General features: G+C 51.3%; 1 long non-coding RNA gene across 4 annotated transcripts in view; it reads right to left on the reverse strand.

The window, feature by feature from the left end:
- Window positions 1–15,360, reverse strand: part of LOC102125637 (uncharacterized) — a 164,458-nt gene that overhangs the window by 122,457 nt on the left and 26,641 nt on the right. For all 4 annotated transcript variants that reach the window (XR_010580807.2, XR_006692323.3, XR_006692321.3 and 1 more), the window contains exon 3: window positions 9,067–9,211. This is a non-coding gene — a long non-coding RNA (uncharacterized lncRNA). The remainder of the gene's footprint in view (window positions 1–9,066; window positions 9,212–15,360) is intronic.

Genomic DNA, 15,360 nt, shown 5'->3' on the forward strand with positions numbered 1-15,360 from the left:
CATTGACAGGTTCCTATTTCTCTATCTGTATGGTTGGTACGCAAGTGACCACACCTATGTGGTGAAGCCTCCATAAAAATCCCTGAATGACAGGGTTTGGAGAGTTTCTGGATTGCTGAACGCACGGAGGTCCCTGGAGGGCAGTGCGCCCAAGAGGGCATGGAAGTTCCGCGCCCCTTCTCCCTTACCTCGCTCTATGCATCTGTTCCATCTGGTTGTTTCATTATTCTTTATATTAGACACATACACTTTATATATGCTTCTTTATATTTCACAACAAAGCAAATGCAAGAAAAAAATCAATGAATCTTCCTTTTACCATTAAAATTCTGATGAAATCCATGGACCCTATTTCCCAAACAATTAAAAAAAGATCCAGACATTTCATTTGAATACAGAGGGTTCATCGACCCCTTAAAGATCCCCTATGGGAAGGTTCCACATCTGGTGTTACAGTTGATTCACACCCCCATAAATCCTTGAGGCAGTGGCCATCTTTATCCAGAGCAGCAATGTGGCCCAGGAAACAACCTGGGCTGGGATGGTCCAGTGACGTCAGAACCAAGCCCGCACCCCTAAAGAGGAACTCTGCAAGTAGGCAGATCCCCCACAGTCAAACCTAGCCCCCTTTCCTCCCTACCTGGAGCATTTCCAGCTCCCTAGATCCCACGATCCTCCCTCTGCCTCCTCCTTCAGGGCCACACCTTTGGCCAACACGTCTAGCTGCTGGGGCCTCTGCAACATAAAAAAGCAGAGTCCTTTGGGGAAGAGGAGAGTAAGGAAACACCAGAAGGCAGCTAATTACTTGTGTTACAAATAGTCATCTTGCTTTTTAAACCTTAGGAAGATAATGATCTGTTTTTGGTGTATTCAAGCTTAATTGTTTAAGAGGGGGAATAAAAATCAGCTTCAAAACAGGGGGAGCCTAGAAGAAGAAGAAACGCCCTTAGAAGCAGTGTTGCGAGCTAGAATGGGACGACTTGCCATGTGGCATCGGGGAAGACACTTCCTCCCTCTGGGCTTCAGTTGCCCATCTGTTCAACGGAGGAGTTGCACTTCTAGAAGATGCCTAAGTCATCTGCACCCCTGACGTCGCGGGGTTCTCTGGTCACCAGCTTCATTTCTCTCTGCTCTGGAACTGTGCCAGATGGAGGCTTCCTCATAACCCAGTGCCTGACACATGGTAGGTGCCCAACTAATAGCGTGGATGACTTGTACTGTGCTTACTCTTGTTCCCTAGTCCTCACACAGCCTATCGCAGACATGAGCCTTTAGCTGGTCCTCAATACTGCGTTCCTCATCCCTAAAATGGGAGGAACCATGTAGGGCCAATGTGAGAATTAGATAAAGTATGTGCAAGCCCCTTGCCCAGTGCCTAGCACACACTAGGTACAATTTAAATGGTCCCCATCTTTTTTGTCCTTGTTCATCATTCACCTGAAAAAGTTCGTCTGTTCTGGCTAATCCTGGTCCACTCCCTGCATACACAGACACAAGCACACGCGCGTGCACACAGACACATACACACAGACACACATGCAGACACATGCTCTTTCTTATGGAGCAGCTGCTTCCTCCCCAGGACTGACCATCATCCCACTGGATGTCCAGACAGTGCTGGGCAGCCAGGCACTGACTCGGCCAGTTACTGCGGATGGCCAAGAACTGCTGGTGGAAACAGAAAGCTAAGGTTCTACACCTCTCTGGATCCCTCAAGAGCCTCTATGTGTTAGACACAGCCACCAGGGTAATTGGGGGCCCCCAACACCTACACAACACCACATCTCCCTCGGGTCAAGGTCCACAAATGTTAAGTCAAAAAGTGAGGGTGATTCTGACTGAGGAGTGTCTCTTGGACGGTGTTGGCTGTTAAGTAAGGTCAGAGGTGGGGGATAGGGAGAGAAGGCCAGACAGAGAAGAGAGGAGGAAGGAAGAGGAAGAGGAAGAGGAGAAAGGTGGCAGGAAGGTAAAGAGGGGAGGAGGAAAGACAGAGATGGAGGGAAGAAAAGCAGCAGAGAGACAGATGGGGCATAGAAAGTGGAAAAGGGAACTTCAGGTCCTGGGGTGAGGGCTTTGGACACATTTGAATTTTAAATTAGCAGCTTGCCTTGGCCTGTTCCTCTGATTTGGCCTGGGTCTAGGCAGCTGATCAAGAAAGTGAACCTCTGCTGACCTCCATATGAGACTGATTGTTGGCTGGGGCTGCCCACTGCTTTTCTCACACTCAAAGAGAAACCCACACTCAGTCTCCTGGGGTGTAGACCACTGAAGACCGGGGACCAGGGCTCCCCATCTGAATGGTCAGAGGGAGGCTGCTGCAGCCCCAGCCCCAGTCCCTGCCAGCTGGCCCTCCCCATATAGGCTTCCAGGTGGTCACTGGGATGACTGTCACCAGCCCCGGGCACCGAACGATCCCTTGAGATTTTCTACACCCACCCAGGTCTTTGGAAAGAGTCCTTTTTAAAACTGCCTCCCAATTCCCGAATTTGAGTGAGCCTGTCTCCTGCCAGGAGCGATCTGAAACGAGCAAAGAGTTTATACTCTTTACGTCAGCCTTGCTTCCAGGCCATCCCATTTCCAGCTAAGGAAACTGAAGCCCAGAAGGTCAGAGATGGGGAGTGATTTGTCCGAGGTTGCACAGCTAGGGATGGGGGAGCGGGGACTGGAAACTGCCCCAGCTGGATGTTTACATTACTAGGGCTTCAGAGAGACAGGGTGGTTCAGCAAAGGTGGACCAGGTCAGAGGTCAGGAAGGACTAAAGTTAACACTGCCACTGCCTATCTGGGTTCTCCTTATGCTGCAACCTCAGAGGCAGCCAGGAAACCCGCCTTCCTCACTCCCCACATCCACTACCCTCTACCTTCTGTCCCCACAACCAGTGCCTGGGGTCAGACTCTCTCATTCCCTCCCTCGTGGGCATGGCCAAAGCCTCCTGGCTGGCCTCCTGTCTCCATCAGCCTCACTACAGTGGGAGGGGCCTTTCTAGAGGGATCTTTCTAGCTCACTCTGATGCTCCTCCTTCCTAGGATCTGTCTCTGCATCCCCAGTGCCTGTGGAACAAACTCCAAAATCCTTTGGTATCAGAACCCTTCCCAGCTGGCCTTCTGCACCTTGCAGCTCAGCTGTGCCCTGCCATTCTGCACCTCCATGCCTTTGAGCAGACTTTCTCCACCCCCAGCAACCCTCCTTGGAGTCTTCTGTTCCCCATCAACGTCCACATGTCCCTCAAGATCCAGCCAAAGCGTGGTGCAGGGCAGGGTCTCAGTTCCACCTCCACCCCACCTCCCCTGCCCCCAACGCACACAGAGACCACCCCTCCCACTGTTGTCCCCACCTAGAATCTGTGTTCTTGCTTCTGGTGCAGCGTTTTTTGTTTTTTTGTGTGTGTGTTTTTTTCCCCCCGCTGTCTCAACTCCCTCAGAGAATGAACCATGGCTATACATCCAAAATAATCCATGGCTCTCCAGGCCTGGCATCACAATCGCATTGTGTCTTTCTCTCTTGCCATGGCACAAGCTTCTGAAGGATAGGAATGTGTCTTCATCCTCCAGACCTCCAGGCCTGAGGGCAGGGCCTGGTCCCCAACAGTGCTAAATACATTTTCCCTGGCTGAGCCACTGAGGACGGGTGATCCTCGACTGCACGAGTGAGGACTCTTCGGGCCCGCGGCTGCTGTGCAGCCTTGGGCAAGCCCCTGAGCCTCTCTGTGCCCATTTCCCTTTCCTTAAGTCTGGGGAGTAAGATCCTCTGCTTGCTCGTAAACATTTAGCTATCCTTTTCCTCCCTTTCCTCAGAGCCTAGGCCTTCTCCGAAGGGCTCAGACACTTTGTATTTTATGTGTATCCGGTGCCTTTAGAAAATTCTCCTCTTTGGGTTTGCTAAACCCTTCTGCAACGGCTTTATTCACACACAGAGGAGAGCTGGTTGGATCATGGAGGGACTGCTGATGGAGCCTGGGAGCCCCCAGTGCATACCCACGTGAGTTCTCTTGTCCGTCAAGGGCTCCAGCTCTTAAGCAAGCGGGATGGGCCACGGGAACCCCAGGCCTGTGGAGGCATCCTGGCCAAGGTCTCCACACCCTCCGGAAACCCAGCTGGGGGCATCCTGGATGGGGCTCTGCCTCTTCATAGAAACATCAAGCAGGGTTCAGAGCAGCCGACATCATTCTCTTCCTGTGATTCGCTTTTCCCTGGTGCCCCCACCACCACCCCCAGCCTCCCCACCAATGTGCTGCCCCTCGCCGAGGTGGAAGTCATCCAGAAGCAAGGCTCTGTGAGGTATCTGGCTGGTGGACGACACCCCCCTGGGAAAACCTGGCCTCCCCCATCGCCTCATTACAGCCAGCTTTCCCATACACTGCCTCTGATTCACAAATCCCAGGAAGCCAGGAAGCCATCCACTTACAATAACGTGACTTATGATTTATGGTTATCATTACCAGGCCTTTTTCTTCTGTTTCTTTTTTTTCAAAACATCTGATTTAATGGGGAAAATGCTATCCAGAGGAGCTGTGGGCTGTAAAAATGCAATAGCAAGGAAAAAAAATGCTGCTAATGGCCTCTTCTAGTAACAGACCCTCAGAGATCAAGTCTCAGGGTTGTAACCGAGGCTTCTCAAGAGCTGGCCTGAGAAACAGACCGGGGCTCAGCTGCAGCCCAGAGGTAACCTCAGAAAGCTGGGCCTCCTTTAAGACTTGTCTCTGCCTCCTCACCTTCCATTTAAGAGGACCCTTAAAACAGAAAGGCAGATCCCATCTCCTCCTGCTTTTCTTCACCTTCGGGCCTCACCTGGCCACACAGCGATGAAAGGGAGGGAGGGAGCCTGGACTCTGGGGCCAGCAGCCTCTTGCCAGGCTTCTTGGCTGTTGGGGGCACCCAGCAGCTGCTGCTGGAGCTTTCAGACCTGCTTCTTCTCCTGAAATACAGGATCGACAACCCGAACACAAAGGCATCTCCTTTAACTCCTCTGAGCAGCCTGGGGTAATGGGAGCCCTGCTGTGTAGGACCCAGGATGCCTGGGTTCAGGTACTTGCTGTGTGACCCTGGGCAAGTCCCTTCACCCTCCAGATTTCCTTCTCCAGAAGATGAGGGAGGTGGACGAGATGATCATCTTAGGGACTTCTGGCTCAGCAGGGCAGGCAGGATTATGCCAGTTTTCTCTTCCTTGTGGAAATATAAGCTCTAAGAGTGCTGGATTCTGTTTCCCCTTAGCTGTGTGTATTTCACATGTGAATTCTGCAGAGCAGTAATTGGTGGCCTGAAGGGGGGACTAAGAATGACTCTGAGACCCCAGCTCAGCTGAGCTTGTCCAGGGCACCTCAGCTTCCCCACTCCGCCCACACGGTAAGCTCCTCCCAACTCTTGCTGGCAGGAAAGACATGTTCCTGGAGCCCACTGTTCCCATCCTCAGATGGGCCAGCAGGGCTAAGCATCCCTGGGATTCCTGCCTCCTGCGTACTCTCAGGAGAAGCAGGCCTGGCCCACTCTGGGACTCAGGCCCCAGGGACGGCTGCCTCCCCTCTGAGAGGCTCAGTCCTCAAGGGTAGGCGGTTGACTGCTCCAAGCCCACATCTGGATGGGTCTCTCAAAGCTCTGGCTGCCTCCGGAAGCAGAAAAGCAAACAGGCAGTTTCTAAAAACCAAATATTTTGCTTTTGATGGGTTGAAGGTCAGGATGGATAAACAGACTAAAGAGTTCTCCTACCAAAGGAGGTCACAAGCTGAGGGGCTGACTTCTGGACTGGACAGTGATTTAGCATCCTGCTGCCCCACCTGGACCTACCCAAGGGGACAGAAGTGCCCTGAGAGGCTAAAAGGGAGGACAGAATACAGCCAAGAGCACACTCCCCTCTCCTCCTCCAACCCCCTCCAATCCCCCCACTCCCCAGCCCCAAGGCTATTGCTGGGCAGGAGAGGCTCAGGCAGTCTTTAGCGCAGGCCTCTCTCCTGGGCACCTGCTGATTAGATCCCTGCTCCCACTCTCCCCGCGCCTCCCTGCGATGTATCAGAAATAAAACTCAACCTCTCACCCAAACCTGCTCCTCCGTGGGCTCAAGACCGAGCTGTGGGGGTCATCCTAGGCCCCTGCTTCCCCCTTCATTCCTGCCCTGTGGGCTCTGTCTCCTCAGCCCCCTCAACCCGTTCCTTCCTCATCATCACGCTACCCCCGCCCCTCTCCTGGCCCCCCATCATCTGCAGAGCGTCCCGTCCAGGAGCCCTCAGTGGTCCCCCACCACCAGTGTGGCTCTCTCAGCAATGCAGGGCTGAGGGCAGACCCTCCGTGGACAGCCTGTTTGGAGGGGGGTGAGAATGTGGGTTGGGGGCTGCTGTGGCTGGGAGGACCCAGAGGAGGGCATGAGGCAGGAAGGTTGCTCTTCACAGCGAAGTGGGACGAGATTGGAGAGAAAGGAGCCAGAGGCCGAGGCGGGGGTGGCGGAGGTTAGAGGCCCACCCTGCCAGCCGCTGGTGGTGTGCCCACGCAATACCAGTTGCTCCCGTGTGATTCAGGCAGAGCTACTCTCCACCCAGAGCCCAACAGCTCCCAAGCACTTATTTGCTCACAGCGTGTGGGAAGGGATGAGTGGTTAGAATTTATTAAGCCTGTGCAGGGGCTGGGTTCTGTGAGGACAGGGAGGCACAGAGAGGTTGCAAAACTTGCCAGCATCAGACAGTAGGGGGCGGAGGCAGGCTTTGAAGCCAGGTTTCTCGAACCCTCATTCACTCTATCACAGTGGAAGCAGCTACTTAAACTGTGCCTCAGTTTCTTCAACTTCAAAAATGGATGGGGATGATGATCATTTCACCATCTCAAAGCAGTGATGAGGATCAGAGACGATGCTCGTGTAAGTCAAGGTCAAAAGCGCCAAAGCAAGATGGTCAGGGAGGGTCCTGGGACCCTAACTCCAGTCTGTGAGTCCCAGAGTACTTTAGCAGGCACTGAGCTTCCTCCTACCATCATCACCACCATCACTGTCCCCATTAATGCAAATATTATAGAAGGATAATGGGAGAGTCTGAGAAACTGAGATTCCTGCCTCCCAGGCCCTTATGTTCTAGGAGAGTAACAGATCAGAGAGAAAAACTAGAAGCAGCACCAATCCAAAAATGAGTGTGGGGTTGGGACTGGGCATACGGGCTTGCCAGGGGTCTGGGCAGGGTGCACACTATGCCTGTGGCTGGCACACTGCAGACCACGGGGCTCAGCTTGGTTTGAGATGGTTTGTACCTTGCTCTGCCCTCAGACAGGGAGCTCCGGGGGACATCTGAGGCCTGGGAGCCAGTTCGCAATTTTTACAAAGCACAGAATGAGAAAGGGTGCTGCCTCATCAGGAAGGTGCATTCCAAGAAACAATCTGGTCTTTGTAATAATCATTTTTTTCATGACTGTCTAAAATTCTACTGGTGCGTACACCATAATTTAATGTGCTGCAACAAGGAAAATGCTTATGATAGAATAGTAAGGGAATAGAGCAGACGGCAAAATGGCCCTTTCCTTCTGGCTACACGCATTTAATAGTCTACCCGCCATGGAAGGGAGCTGGCCAACACAAAAGCCGTTTTACAGGGCAGTTCTTTCCCACAATGCTGTTTAATATTGCTGCTGCACTGTTTTTGGTTTTTGTTTTTCGGTTGTGTTTTGGGCCTTCCGGAAGCCATAACAACTTTCCAGCCTTCTTGGCAAACTCTGTAAGTAACTTTTGGGAAGGAGAGGTGAAAAGGGGGCACTGTCTGGTTTTGTAGAGAAGCAACTGAGTAAACCCATGAATAAACACATAACACACAGCAAGAACCCCTCCACCTCCTGTTTGCACCCAGTGAGCTGGCGGGTGAGGCTAAGCCTGAAGGAGAGAGTCGGGGAGACAGCTGGCTACATCCATAACCAGGCTCCCTGGGCGTCACGATGCTAGGGACAAGGATCTCCACTGGGACCAGCATTGCTATTGGTGTTTTAACTCTGTCGGGGGTGACAGACAGTGTGAAGGGACCCTGCCTAATCACGATTAAATTTAAAATCCTGATTTTGCTAAATACTAAAGAGATGTCCCAGTGTAACTCCCAAACTACTCTACTGGCTCAGGGAGAGGAAGACACCTCCCGCTCAGGGAATAAAATCATATTCTACAAAGGGACATTTAGGACTCTAGGGTGTAGCCCCTCATCAGGGATTCCAGAGCTCTTTCCAGCATCTCCACGGCTGAGACCTGTCCCTGTGGGAGAGGCTGAGTGACCCAGGACAGGGGCAGCTCTCCTCTGTGACCAGATAACCTGGGCCACATTTTACCTTCTGCAAGTCAGGGGAACTCTCCAAGCCTCAGTGTCTTCGTCTATAAAATGGGGCTGCCAGTTCCTGCCTTGCCCACCTCCCAGGATTCTTGTGAGGCTTTCAAATCTGAGCATGGATATGAAAGTGCTTTGGAGATGGTTAAACTGGGATGTTATCAGGAAGGTTTGTTCCTATGCAACTGGCAGACTCTGCTTGCCAAAAATCACAGTGTTTGTGAAATCTGCACCAAAGGCATGTGGCTACCCATTCTCCTTGTCTCCCTCCACTGGGAAGATATCCTGGCAAAAAATTCAGGCAATCTGGGCTGAGGAAGATAAGCAGAGGCTTTTTGGGGGAAAATTTGAACAACCACCACTACAAATAAACAACAACAAAAAAGTCATTTGGAGCACTTTGGTGTCATGCACTTTACATCCAATGTCTTTTCTAGTCCTTACCACAATCCGATGGGGTAGAAACTGTGCCTTTTGTAGATGGGGACACTGAGGCACAGAGTGGTTAAGTAGCTAACTGCAGGTCACACAGCTGGGATAGGATTCCAGGACTGTCTGACTCTGGAGGTCACAACCTCTGCCACTAAGCAAATTGCCTCTCTGTTTGGGCAGCAGCCCTGGTGGCCACAGAGAAGAGGAAAACAGAGGTTGCTTTTGCTTTTCAATGAAAGCACAGAGATCCGTGGGGCTGTGAGGGTGGGCAACATCTCTGTAGCAGTCAGCTGTTGCTGCGTAACAAACCATCACAAAACTCAGTGCCTAGAAACAATAACCATTCATTGTTACTCACAGTCTATAGGATGGCTGAGTGATTCTTCCATTCTCTGTGGTGAGGTGGAGGTTGGGTAGACAGCTGTGCTGATCTTGGCTGTAGTCTGGTCTGGGAAATCTTGGCTCTTACTCACAGGTCTTCTGAAGCCTTCCAGCAAGTTAGCCTGAACACATTCATAAGACAAAGGCAGAAGAGCAAAAGGAACATGAAAATACACCGGTGTTTTTGCAAGCTCTGCTTGAACCCAGTTGGTGACTATTCCATTGGCCAAAGTAAATCATAGGGCCAAGCCAGAGTCAATGATCTGGGAGGAACTACTAAAGGGCAAGAACACACAGAGGCATGAGAAACTGGGGGCATCATTAATATCCACCCTTCTGGAGGCACAGTCCCTTTGCAGAGAACCTTCCCTGTGGGCAATGCCAAACCCCTTCCAAAGCCCTCTCCTCTTCACGCTGCCATTTAATTCCCACCACAACCCTGGGAGGTGGCACAAAGCAGATGGACATTTCTGCCCTTTTGCACATGACGACACTGAGATCACCCAGCAAGTGCATAGCAGAGTCCCAACAAAAACCTGAGTCTCCCAAAACCCACATGGGCTCTTTCCAGAACACCAGCCCCCTGATTAATCTAATTCTACAGATCCTTTTTCCCCCCAATACCTTCAAAGAAGTCCTGTCCCCACCCCCCTACACCCACTCCTGGGCTTTCTCAGCCCTCAGCTGCATTCTCCCTCCTCCTGCAAGATTCTGGCCACCTCTCTGCCCTTACCCTTTGCGAGCTCTTCCTCCATTTGCAAGAAGCCCTAGCAGAATGGGGAAGCATGCCATTAAATGGTTAAAATTCCCAGTCTCTCATAAATATTTCATGAAAAATATCTGCTGAGATAACCCCAGACTGTTGATGTCGACATTATTGCACCTGCACATTTTAATTGGTCCAAGAGAGCTGGCCCATAATTGGTGCCTGAAAATCGGCACAAACCTGACTTGGTTGTAAATCGAAAGATTGGGCTCTACAGAGAATTTGGCATTTTAACTCTGATGTGGCCAAGGGACTGGAAAGGGTGGGTGAGGGTCAGATAGGGAAAAGAGGAAGAGGGGTACACCCCACTCAAATGTGCCAAGCCTCCAGAGGCCGCTAGTCCAAGCTTATTGTTCTGCATGGCTCTGGAAGCAAAGTGATGGCATAGAGGCTCAGTATCTGCGAGGGAGGTGAGCCTAGTGGTTAGAAGCACTGGCTTGAGAGCTGGGTCTCCTAACATTTTCTATGCCATGACCCCTGCGACCGGCTGCTAGAGACTGTGGATCCTTTCTCAAAACAATGTTTTTAAATGCGTAAAGTATGCATGATTACAAAGCAAGTCAATTATATATATTTCCAAAAATAATTTAAAAATGTAAAATTAGAGGCTGGGCATGGTGGCTCATGCCTGTAATCCCAGCGCTTTAGGAGGCTGAGGCAGGCAGATCACCTGAGGTCAGGAGTTCAAGACCAGCCTGGCCAACATGGTGAAACCCCCTCCACTAAAAATACAAAAATTAGCCTGGTGTGGTGGTGCACACCTGTAGTCCTAGCTACCCAGATAGCTGAGGCAGGAGAATTGCTTGAACCCAAAAGGTGGAGGTTACAGTGAGCCAAGATCGTGCCATTGCATTCCAGCCTGGGTGATAAGAACAAAACTCCGTCTCAAAAAAAATAAATACATAAAAGTGGGATATAGCAATATATGTGCATTAAATTATTTATTAATGCATTACATTATAAGATCTAACATCAGGTCTACTAACTACTGTAATTTCAGAGTAGTGATGAGCACAAATGATAGTTCAAGATCTTTGTCACAATTACAGTGTGATGTGAAAATACCTGTGGTTTCCAGTGGCAATGAAGTCACAGGTGCTGTAAACAGAACTGTGGTATGTTGCTTACATTTGCACTTGAAGGAAATGCTACATTTTAGTTACAAGTGAGTGAACATAAAGTTGTATTTTGTTCCCACCCAAGTTCACAGACACCCCTCCCCCTACCCACCAACCCCCAGTTAAGGACCCAGCCTCAGAGCTTGCCAGCTCTGGTATTTACAGCTGGGTAGCCTTGACTTCCTTTGGCTTTGAGTTCTTCCTCTACAAAATGGGCTTTGGAGGCAGACTGAGCCAGCTTTAAAAACTGCTCTGCCACTTGGGGGTGCTCACTAAGCCTCAGTTCACTGGTTGGAGGATGCGGTTCCTGACAGCAACTTCCTCACGTGCGGTTCTGGGACTTGGATGAGATACTGTGGGCAAAAGGCTCAAAACACATCAACCCACTGCAGCCTCAAGGAGCGACCTGGTGCCCAGCATCCAGCCTGGGCTGCTCAGTGTCGCCCCAGCCAACCTCGAGTGCTGGATACATGCACATCTTCTGTCCCGTGTGCATCCCCTGTGCTGGACTCTGTGGCTTCCCACCCCTGTCCAGCCCGAGGGCCCCAGAACTCAGGGACGCATCTGTCTCCAGACTAGAGCTATTCAAGGCCCTTTCAAATCAGTGCCCCTCAAGTGGCTAGGATAGGGAAGCCAGACACAGACCCATGTGGTAACTGGTGTATCTCGGCATTAGGTGAAAGCCCCACCTTTAGGATGATAAATACGTTTCTAACTCTTCAAACTGGGTGCTGGTGCACAGAGGCATCACCTCCCCCCTCTCCTGTGTCTGCTAAGGGGCCTGGTGTGCAGGCATCAGGTGTCTACAGGCTCTGGAGGGCTCGGAGTTCCCCCACCCCTGCCACTTCACACCAGCTCTGTGGTGGTAGGCGCAGGACAGTCCTCAAAAGTGACAGCCCCATTCAGTAGGCAAGGCTGGGCAGTGACTGATCTTGGACCCACTGGCCCTCTCCAGGCCTCATGTAGACACACGAGGTACTGGGGCATCTATTATGGAGTGTCAGGGAAGGTTGCCATGGCTACCTCCCCCTTCAGGCTCCCACTCAGCCCAAGCCCACCCTGTCATTGACTGTCAGCTTCAGAGTCAGCCAGAGCCAAGCGGCAGCCCCTCCTCATCCTTCTCTGCTCAGAGGTGACCCCTCTGGAAGGCAGCTGCTCATACCCCCAAATCCTGGGGGAGCCCCTCCATTGCCCAGGAGATCCCTCTTCCTCTGGCACTTGCTGTGGGCTCTGGGGGGAGCCATCATCATCTTTCAGAGGCCTGCAGGGCCTATTAGTGCCAAAGACAGTGAGAGATGCTGGCTGGGGGAGCTGGGGCTTGGGGAGGGAGCTGTGGGCTGGCGTTGGGGAGGTGGAATCCTCTTGGGAGCACATCTGGCAGGCCCAGGTTGGGTAATTATGGGAGGAGGGATGGATGGCCATGAAGAATAGGGGCCAATGCCCCCAGCAGCCCTGGGTATTTGCAGGTTTCTGCTGCCAAGCTTCTTACAGCCCCCAGCTGGGACAAGTGAAGGGGGAGACTGTACTCCCTGGATGCCTACTACTTGCAAGCTTGCTTTATGGACACGACCTCATACTATGTCATGATGACTCTCTGAGGTAGGGGTGCTGTTTGATTCCCATTTTACAAACAGGAAACTGAGGCTTAGAAAGGTTACACGATTTGCTTACGGTGACAAAGCTGGGAAGTGATGGGAACCAGAATTCAAACCCAGACCTGCTAACACTTGAGACCTCCATGAACCATGGAATTCCCACTGCACGCCTGACTCTCAGAAGCTGCCTACCAGCTCCCAAGAAGCATCTCTGCACCGGGCACTGCTCTGCGCTGTGCAAGCATCCTACCTGCTCAGATCCCCACGGATTCTCTACTTTATAGAAGTGGACACTGAGACTCAATGAGGCCATGTCACAGGTCCAAGGTCACACCACTAGCAAGGAGTGGGCATTTCACCTGGATTTGTCCATCTCCAAAGACAGTGATCAAAGTTCAACTCAATTCAACAAATACTAATTGAACACTTGCTACGTGTCCAGCCTTGACCTAGGTGCTGCCACCAGAGCAGTGAGCTTACCAGGACCCACCTTCCTAGAGCTTCCCTCGTAGTTGTGGGGAACAGACAAGAATAACATAATCATAACATAAATCATCTAGAGTATCAGAAGTGATAAGTACGAGGGGGAAAGCAGAGCTGGGTAAACAGGGCTGGGTGAGCCAGGAGTGCAGTAGGAGGGGGCTAGGCATTAAAGAGGGCAGACAGGGCAGGCCCCAGTGCAAAGGAGGGAGGGAAGAAGGGAGGGAGGGAACCAGGTGAATAGCAGTACCTGCTGCATCACAGGTGCTTAATGAATAGATGCTGAAAGAATGAACTCATCATAGGAAGTGCCTGGTGGAGAGTAATGCGGTGCCGGCCATGAATAACAACAGCTGCCTCCTATAAGCACCTAATAGGTGCCTGGGCTCCCATTGGCACTTTACACACTTTACTCCTTTTCCTTACTTGTTCTTCATGGTGTGTGTGTGGACGCAACATTCAGGGCTCGATTGCTGTCTGTGGACTTACAGGTGACAGGAATACAGAAGTGAAGCATGGGGCCTCACACCATGCCTGCCATGAGACGAGCCCTCAGTGTTAGCTCGTTCCCCAAGATGGCTCAGTTCTGCTCCCTCTGGGACTTCTGACTCTTCTGCAAGGGAGAAAGCTGCCAACCACAGAGATGTGTGCTGGACAGAACAGACACTCTTGTGGGTGTGGGTTGTGGCTTTGTGGTTAGGAGCCAATGAAGGGGCTGGGCCTCTGGCTCTAAAAGGAAAGTCCAGGGAATCAGGTTCCTCTCCAGCCTGCTCAGGGCATCTCAGCACAGCCTCAATCACTGTCTGCTGAGAGACCGGCAGAGGTGGTATTTTTGAGGTTAATGCCCAGTGAGATTTGGGGGTTGGGGGCAGTTGGAACATTATCTGTAGACTCGGCTGGCCGGGGAAATCCTGACAGTACTGCAAAAGTAAACGGTGCTTTCCTATAATTAGATACATATTTATTTTAAAAGGTTATAATTTCCTACTGGTTTGCTGCTTGATAAATACAGAGTTTATTATTTTTTTTCTTCACTGAAGCTCAAGAAAAACAAATCCAGGTTTGGACATGAATAGGAATGTCAGGATGACTCCGGGCAGCAGTTTTCTCCCAAACCCCACCAAATGCAAGTGCAAGATTGGATGGGCTGGAGTGAGCTCGGCATGTATAAGATTTTGGGGGCAGGCAGGCAGAAGGGCGAGAGGAGAGGGCTTTCCGAGTATTGCTTATAAAGAGTGACATAATTACTGCCCTGCAATTCCCTCCTACATGCTTGTACTCCTGCACTACCCTCTGCCTGGGATGCCCTTCCTTTTCCATAGCTAAATCCTGTCAATGTATGGTTGAAAGGCCACCTCCTCCAGGAAGCCGCTGAGGATTCCTCTGCTTGGCAAGAACTCTTTATTCTGAATGCTCACAGCCTGTCCCCAGTTCCTCTAAGGTAGTTGCCACAGTGCATTGTGGTTACTTGGCATTGTACGTTGAACTGTGTCTCCACCTCCCCAACCCCCGAAGAAAGAGATGTTGAAGACCCAACCGCCCAGCACCTGTGAATGTGACCTTATTTGGAAATTTGGTCTTTTCAGACATAATTAGTTAAGATGAGGTCCTATTCAATTAGGTTGGGCCCTAATCCTACATGACTGGTACACTTATGACAAGGAGGAGAAGCGATACAGAGACAGACACACAGGAAGAAGGTCACGTGATGACAGAGGCCAAGGCTGGATTAATGTGTCTGTAAGCCAAGGAACACCAAGATGAATGGCCACCAGCAGAAGGCAGGCAGGGGCAAGGACGGATTCTACTTGGAGTCTCAGAGGGAGCATAGCCCTACTGACACCTCAATTTCAGACTTCCAGCCTCCAGACCTATGCGCAGATGCATTTTTGCAGTTTTAAGCCACTCAGATCATAGTGCTTTCTTGTAGCCACCCTGGGAAGTGAATGCACAGGAGGACAGGTCATTTCTTCCTCCTGGAGAAGGCTCACTGCCATCACAGCGTATGGCACAGCATAGGTGCTGAATCGACATCTATTGATGAGTGAATGGTTGGATGGATGGTCAGTCCCTGGAGAGGAGGATCCGGATCTGGCTGGTCTTTGTGTCCCCAGATTGCCTACTAAGGACAAATGCCCTGTCCTAGTTCATGTTCCCGTGTCCTCCAGTCCGGATCTCCACAGTAGACAGTCAGCTGGCCTCCGTGCCTCCACTCTCATCTCCCAGCCAACTTCCTCAAACTTTGCTGAACTCTTAGGTCATTCCAAGAGTGGAATAGGACTTTCCAATCCCTGGGCCAATGCCCACACTGT

The sequence above is a fragment of the Macaca fascicularis genome, chromosome 14, assembly GCF_037993035.2.
Source record: "Macaca fascicularis isolate 582-1 chromosome 14, T2T-MFA8v1.1".
In the NCBI taxonomy this organism is placed as follows: Eukaryota; Metazoa; Chordata; class Mammalia; order Primates; family Cercopithecidae; genus Macaca; species Macaca fascicularis.